At 40.6% G+C, this 7,736-nt stretch overlaps 2 long non-coding RNA genes and 1 other non-coding gene across 5 annotated transcripts; 1 reads left to right on the top strand and 2 right to left on the bottom strand.

Annotated features, from left to right (window-relative positions):
* Nucleotides 1-942: 942 nt before the first annotated feature.
* LOC139027195 (uncharacterized) lies at nt 943-2,664 on the bottom strand. Its single transcript, XR_011479260.1, has 2 exons — nt 2,626-2,664; nt 943-2,492 (listed from the first exon to the last, which is right to left on the bottom strand). It is a non-coding gene; the product is annotated as an uncharacterized lncRNA (long non-coding RNA).
* LOC139027194 (uncharacterized) lies at nt 2,521-3,486 on the top strand. The gene is made up of 3 exons (XR_011479259.1): nt 2,521-2,547; nt 2,600-3,180; nt 3,396-3,486. It is a non-coding gene; the product is annotated as an uncharacterized lncRNA (long non-coding RNA).
* A 10-nt stretch (nt 3,487-3,496) lies between these two features.
* LOC112079466 (uncharacterized) lies at nt 3,497-6,996 on the bottom strand. Of its 3 annotated transcripts, XR_011479258.1 has the most exons (4): nt 6,751-6,996; nt 6,630-6,673; nt 6,354-6,592; nt 3,497-4,812 (listed from the first exon to the last, which is right to left on the bottom strand). It is a non-coding gene; the product is annotated as an uncharacterized protein (transcript). The 3 variants fall into 3 exon arrangements; XR_011479256.1 differs by lacking the exon at nt 6,751-6,996 and having other exon boundaries at nt 6,630-6,700; XR_011479257.1 differs by lacking the exon at nt 6,751-6,996 and having other exon boundaries at nt 6,354-6,517; nt 6,630-6,700.
* Nucleotides 6,997-7,736: the final 740 nt, after the last annotated feature.

The raw sequence follows: 7,736 nt of genomic DNA, 5'->3' as shown, positions 1-7,736 counted from the left end.
CTGGACACCTCCTTATCCTGTTTACTGTTGGTTCTATCTGGGACACCTCCTTTATCCTGCTTTACTTTGGGTTCTATCTGGGACACCTCCTTTATCCTGCTTTACTGTTGGGTTCCTTTTGACACCTTTATCCTGCTTTACTGTTGGTTCTATCTGGGACACCTCCTTTATCCTCGCTTTACTTTGGGTTCTATCTGGGACACCTCCTTTATCCTGTTTACTTATTGGGTTCTATCTGGGACACCTCCTTTATCCCTGCTTTACTTTGGGTTCCTTGTTGGACACCTTTATCCTGCTTTACTGTCAGTGTATTTTGTATAATAAAGGTGCTTCATGACTACAATGCATTACTGTGATATAATAATGTGTCTCACCTAGCTATCTTCAGATGAAAGCACTATAACTAAGTCCCTCTGGATAAAAGCCTCTGTCAAATGACTAAAATGTCAAAACCAAAAACCAGTCCGGGGACTCGTGGGTTGTTGTTTTTTTATCCAAACGCAGTGTATTCTCAGAATAAATTACAAATGTCAGAAGATATGATACAGACACCCAGTGATACAACTTGTACAATAATTACATGACTGCAGTGGTGAACAACATGACTGTACAACTACAAAAAAACAAAAAGAAGAAAAAAATTAAAAAAGGTCTCCGTCCCAAATGGCACCCGTTTTCATTCCCTATATAGTGACTACTCTTGAACAGAGCCTTTTGGCCCTGGTCGCGAGTAGACCACTATATAGGATTATGTTGTCAATTTGGGACGTACACCCCCCCAAAAAAAAGACAAGTATAATTTGTCCTGGTCACACCTTGTGATAACAAATTTGTTGTTGTCCTTGTAAATATGTGTCATATGTTGGCACTGCAAGGTCATTTCAATTACAAACAAGGAACCTGCAACAACCAAAACATGCTTGAGTAATAATTATTTTTATAATATATATTAAAATGCACTTTGTGCAGACATTTCAAAACTGTTAAAAAAATGTAATTTTGTTGATGAGCTGTATTAGTTCCTTGTCAGCCTAACGGGGCCAGCCATTCAGAAGTAAAAGAAAACTGACTGAGGATGACTGGTTGGCACATACTGTGGGGCCTGGAGTTCTTCCATCCTGATCACATGAGTAACCAGGGACCAAAACGGACCCTAGTTAGAAGATGGGACTGAACCCCCGTCCTATAGCTATGGGATTCGGACGATGCTTTAAAAAGGTCATTTTCTGACTGAGATAACATAAGCAGCATCTACCGTGAACATTGACTTTAAAAAACGCGCATTGTGGACAAAGAGCGATCGGATTGAAAATCCCCCGGCCATAGAGAGGCTTTAACTTGGGCTCAGAGGTTTTCCCGGGCCGGTCACATGTCAGGAACAACTCTTGGCCATCACAATACTGTAGGTCAAGTTTATGACAGTTATTTCAGTGAAAAACTTGCATTATGCTCAAAGACACTTCCTATAGTTATCGGATGTTCACAAAATGAAACACTATGCCCTATGTAGTTACACTTCTTTTGTAGTGCACTACATACAGTAGGGAATAGGTGCCATTGTGAAGCAGACCGTTTCCACACCTTAGTTGCTGCAAAATGAAATCTTTACTGCTGTACAGGTATGGATGCCAAACCTTTCCCCCAGTTCAAGTGTGTGTGTGTGGGTGTGTGTGTGTGTGTGTGTGTGTGTGTGTGTGTTTCGCCTGGGTGCGTGCGCGCCTAATGAGATTATCAAGAGCTTACAAGTTTTCGTACATCATTTACATGGTTTTTGAGGCAAAGAGTGTTTCTACACTGACTGACAGGTGAGGGAGCTTTGTGATGCGTCTGGAAGCAAAGAAATAAAAAATCTAGAAAAAGCCAACAGCTAGCTATGTACTGCACTGTATAATGTTCCTAATTCTAGAATAGAATGTCGTGGAATAACCAGATCTCTGTGAATACTCACAGATCTCTTTCCCATGTCAGATAGCAGGCTGGTGTTTTCTAACAGGGGAAGTTCAGTGCCTCTTCAGAAGACTGTGTGGTGTACTATAAATACATTGATATTCAATGATTAACTGCAGTCATTTGTTGTAAAATCATGTAGAATGGAATTCCTTGAACCTTTCAGGAATGTCAACAGTACATTCTGTTCTAACATTCTAATTGATTCAAATCAATGACGTCATAAAGGGCAGGGAATTCCGGAATAGAGGACAAAGGTAACAACTGTCATAGGATTCTTAGATGCACCCCTCAATGGTTAACAGAATGAAAGGTCATTCTGGGAGGCTGGGTGTTTCTATAAAAGACATGAATACAGTACAGAATGTACAGCAAACAGCAACAAAAAAAAGATCCATCTCAACATTTTCACAGCATTAAAAAAAAATAAAGTGAAGGGGTTACATTGGTTGACGGTTGGTAAATAATATGGTCGCCTGAATGACAAAGAAAACAAACAAAACAAAATGGCACAAAAACACTTCTCACTATATAGGGAATAGGGCCTCACATGGGTACTAGTAGTTCACTATAATAGTGGAAATAGGGCTCTGGTCACTAGTAGTTCACTATATAGGGAATAGGGCTCTGTCACTAGTAGTGCACTATATAGGAATAGGGCTATATAGGGAATAGGGCCCTGGTCACTAGTAGTTCACTATGTAGGGAATAGGGCTCTGGTCACTAGGCAAAGATATCATTATGATTAAACTGTAGGTCATTTGTCATGGATAACCATCTCAGTGCCAGTAATTGGTCCAATTTAACCTATTGACATGGTTTTTGTTGATTATATGAACGCACTTTTGTCTTCAAAATGAAGCCAGTCTGAGTTACAAACATCGGTCTGTGACATTTTATAACTTTTATATTCGGTTTGTAAATCATCCTCATCACCACCACCACCATCATCATCCTCCTCCTCACCACCAGAGCTTAAGGCATGGACACAAGGTCTACTGCACTGTTAAATCAAGGCATCTCTCTTCCCACCCCTCTGCCAGAGCTCTTGACCATTCCATGTCAACTGCTTCTCTGTGCTTTTTGGAAGTGGGTGACTACATTTTCCGTAGTCTTGGGGAAGTTTTAAGTTTAAGGAAGTAATTTTGATATGAGACATGCAGACAGAATTAACATCTGTTCCGCTTTCAAATCCTCTCAGATCTTCACATGGGCCCAGTGCGTAGGTCAGGGGTCATTCAATCCTCAGATCTTCACATGGGCCCAGCGTAGTCAGGGGTCATTCAATCCTCTCAGATCTTCACATGGGCCAGTGCGTAGGTCAGGGTCATTCAAATCCTCTCAGATCTTCACATGGGCCAGTACGTAGGTCAGGGTCATTAACTAGATTCAGACGGAACGTGATTACAAATTATTGTAGACTGCACATGGCCCAGTACGTAGGTCAGGGTCATTAACTAGATTCAGACGGAACGTGATTACAAATTATTTGTAGACTGCAAATTGACCGCAAGAAGCCCAAACAGATATATTTGACTAAAACATAATTATTAAAACCTGCCTACATTTGCATACGATCACATGTATCTCTCTATTATGCGTGGGAATATCTTGGAACAGATTTCCAAAATGTTAATATCTTGGTGCTGATTTGCTGGTGTTTTTACAGTCTTATGTCCAACAATTAAAATATATATATGAATATGTATGAACTTTCCAATTTGTAAGTCGCTCTGGATAAGAGCGTCTGCTAAATTACTTAAATGTAAATGTAAATATATATATATATAAATTGGGGGGCCAAATAAAAATCACCCGCGGCCAAATTCAGCCCGTGGGCCGCCAGTTGGAGAACCTTGGCATAGAGTCTAGCTATGGGCTGGGGGCTTCTTAGGGTGTAAGAACTAGGGGGATGTTTTAGTCTAGGGGCTAGGGTTTAGGGCGTAGAGTGTATGGGGCTAGGGGTTGATTTGGAACAGGGAATATGTGATACGGTAATACTGGACGTTGGCCAAAAGAACAGAACAGAAAAGACAGACATAAGATGCATCCTAAATAGAACCCTATTCCCTATATAGTGCACTACATTAGACCAGAACCCTATTCCCTATATAGTGCACTACATTAGACCAGAGCCCTATTCCCTATATAGTGCACTACACTAGACCAGAGCCCTATTCCCTATATAGTGCACTACATTATGCAGGGAATAGGGCGCCACTTGGAAACGTAGACATACTGTACATACAAACAAAGGCTCCATCGAGAAAACAAATAAAAAGACTACTGATACCAATGGTTGAGTCCCAAATAGTACCCCTTTTTCCCTACACAGTGCACTACTTCTGACCAGGACCCATAGGCCACCGGTAAAAGTAGTGGACTATATAGGGCAATAGGCTGTCATTTGGGATGAGGCCTGTGCTTCTTAAAAAAAAAAAAAGAAGATCCTTAATATACATTTTCAAATACTCGTTCCAAAAAAACAAAAAAAAACAAAAAAACGTAAACAACAACAACAAAAAAACGTTGACAAAATGTATCTATGCATTCAAGTGGTACTTAATATGGCTTTTATACAATACAACCTTTAGTGAAAATATACATCTAGGACACAATTCAAGTACAAATGTACAAAATCTTTAAACTCATATGTTTTTCTTTAATTATTATAATACACTTTTAATACATATCATAAATACAGGTTTAACATTCATCGAGGTTCCTAACATTTTACGCTCCGGGAGGCGTTTTGAAGAAGGAAGGAAGGAGGAGAAGAAGAAGAGGGAGAGGGAGAGCAGGAGTGGTTTAAAGTCGGGAAGGCTCCTCGTGCTCTTCGTCTTCGTAGCCACTCTTTAAACAGACCTGGGAACAGTTGTTAAATAAGCCGTTACATAGGATCAATGGGCTCTTTATTACTAACTGACCCTAGATCAGCCATAGGCGTGCTGTATAATCTTTCAGACATTATTTACATTCTATGAGACCATTAATAACTGACCCTAGATCAGCCATAGGCGTGCTGTATAATCTTTCAGCCATTATTTACATTCTATGAGACCATTAATAACTGACCCTAGATCAGCCATAGGCGTGCTGTATAATCTTTCGGCCATTATTTACATTCTATGAGACCATTCATAACTGACCCTTGATCAGCCATAGGCGTGCTGTATAATCTTTCAGCCATTATTTACATTCTATGAGACCATTAATAACTGACCCTAGATCAGCCATAGGCGTGCTGTATAATCTTTCAGCCATTATTTACATTCTATGGAACCATTAATAACTGACCCTGGATCCCATAGGCGTGCTGTATAATCTTTCAGACATTATTTACATTCTATGAGACCATTAATAACTGACCCTGGATCAGCCATAGGCGTGCTGTATAATCTTTCAGCCATTATTTACATTCTATGAGACCATTACTAACTGACCCTAGATCAGCCATAGGCGTGCTGTATAATCTTTCAGCCATTATTTACATTCTATGAGACCATTAATAACTGACCCTGGATCAGCCATAGGCGTGCTGTATAATCTTTCAGCCATTATTTACATTCTATGAGACCATTAATAACTGACCCTAGATCAGCCGTAGGCGTGCTGTATAATCTTTCAGCCATTATTTACATTCAAGTCATTTAGCGGACGCTCTTATCAGAGAGACTACAGGAGCATTTAGGGTTAGGTGTCTTGCTCAAGGCCATCGACTGATTCTCACCTAGTCGGCTCAGGGATGCAAACCGGCAAACATGGTTACTTGCCCCAACGCTCTTAAGCGTTATGCTACCTGCTGCTGCCATTAAAAACTGATTCTGGGTCAGTTAGGCTACACATGTAGTTAATACAGAGATGTAGTCACACAGCCTCAACACTCAGCTCTTACCAACTGGACTTCCTGCTTTACCAACTGACTGGGGTAAAAACAACACTCTTTAACCTGGGAAGATGACACCCAAAAAACAAAACAAAGAGAGCCTTCAACATGAGAAGAAACACAAGCAGAGAGAGAGAGCTCAACCAGAGAAGAAACACAAGCAGAGAGAGAGAGCCTTCAACCAGAGAAGAACACAAGCAGAGAGAGAGCCTTCAACCAGAGAAGAAACACAAGCAGAGAGAAGAGGAGCCTTCAACCAGAGAAGAAACACAAGCAGAGAGAGAGAGCCTTCAACCAGAAGAAAGAAACACAAGCAGAGAGAGAGCCTTCAACCAGAGAAGAAACACAAGCAGAGAGAGCCTTCAACCAGAGAAGAAACACAAGCAGAGAGAGAGAGGCTTCAACCAGAGAAGAAAGTCAGAGGTAAAGAAGAAGAAAAGAAAAGAGGAGGAAGAGTGAAGTACCTTAACCCCACCACCTCTCACGGCGGCGGCGGGGGAGGAGAGCTAGCAGCACTTGCCTCTCGTCTGAACAGCCTGTAGAAGAATCCTCTCTTTGGCGGTGGGTTGGGTCTGTTCACATCCAGATCTGAACACAGCAGGCCGTCGGTCTCAAAACGTTGATCTCCTTAAAAACACTCCATCTCAATCATCTAGAGAGGAGTATTAAACACAGTATGAAACACTCAATCACCTAGAGGAAGTATTAACACAGTATGAAAACACTCAATCACCTCGAGTATTAACACAGTATGAAACACTCAATCATCATAGGAGAGTAATTAACAAGTATGAACCTCAATCATCTAGAGTATTAACACAGTATGAAACACTCAATCACCTAGAGAGTATTAACACAGTATGAAACAACAATCACCTAGAGGAGATATTAACACAGTATTGAAAACACTCAATCACCTAGAGAGAGTATTTACACAGTATGAAACACTCAATCACCTAGAGAGAGTATTAACACAGTAGAAAACACCAATCATCTAGAGAAGAGTATTAACACAGTATGAAACACTCAATACCCTAAGAGTATTAACACAGTATGAAACACTCAATCACCTAGAGGAGAGTATTAACACAGTATGAAACACTCAACACCTAGATTATTAACACAGTATGAAAACCGCAATCATCTATAGAGTATTAACACAGTATGAAACACTTCAATTCACCCTGGAGAGTATTTAACACAGTATGAAACACTCAATCATCTAGAGTAGTTAACACAGTATTAACATACCAACCTTAGAGGGGTATCTAACACATATAAAACACTAATCACCTAGAGAGAGCTATTAACACAGTAATGAAACACTCAATCACTAGAGATATTAACACAGTATATAAACACTCAATCACCAGAGATAACACCAGTATAAAAACAACTCAATCATCTTAGAGAGTATTAACACAGTATATAAAACATACTCCTTAAAACACTAGAGAGAGAGAGAGAAGACAGAATGCAGAGAAACAGAAAGACAAGAGAGAGGAGCAGAAGAGGAGAGAAGAGGGAGACACCAGAGACAACGAGAGAGAGAGACACAGAGACAGAAGCAGAGAGAGCAGAGAGAGAGAGAGAGAGGAACGAGGAGGGAGAGAGAGAGACAGAGAGAGAGAGAGAGACAGAGCAGAGAGAGAGAGGAGAGAGTCAGAGAGAGACACAACAGCAGAGAGAGAGAGAGACAGAGAGAGAGACAGAGAGACAGAGAGAGAGACAAGAGTAGAGAGAGAGAGCTCAGAGCAGGGGAGGTTATAGTTTTCATTACATGCTCAATATTCTATCCCAAGGAAAAACAGACATGTTTGTTTGAAGACTATCATCTGAAAGGCAAAGGGACACAATGTACCTGAACTACCAGGTGTATAGTGTTAGATTGAATGAGAGAGAT

The sequence above is a fragment of the Salvelinus sp. IW2-2015 genome, unplaced genomic scaffold (genome assembly GCF_002910315.2).
Source record: "Salvelinus sp. IW2-2015 unplaced genomic scaffold, ASM291031v2 Un_scaffold8097, whole genome shotgun sequence".
NCBI lineage: Eukaryota > Metazoa > Chordata > Actinopteri > Salmoniformes > Salmonidae > Salvelinus > Salvelinus sp. IW2-2015.
The sequence above is the reverse complement of the archived record's forward strand: the minus strand, read 5'-3'. Positions and strand labels throughout refer to the sequence as shown.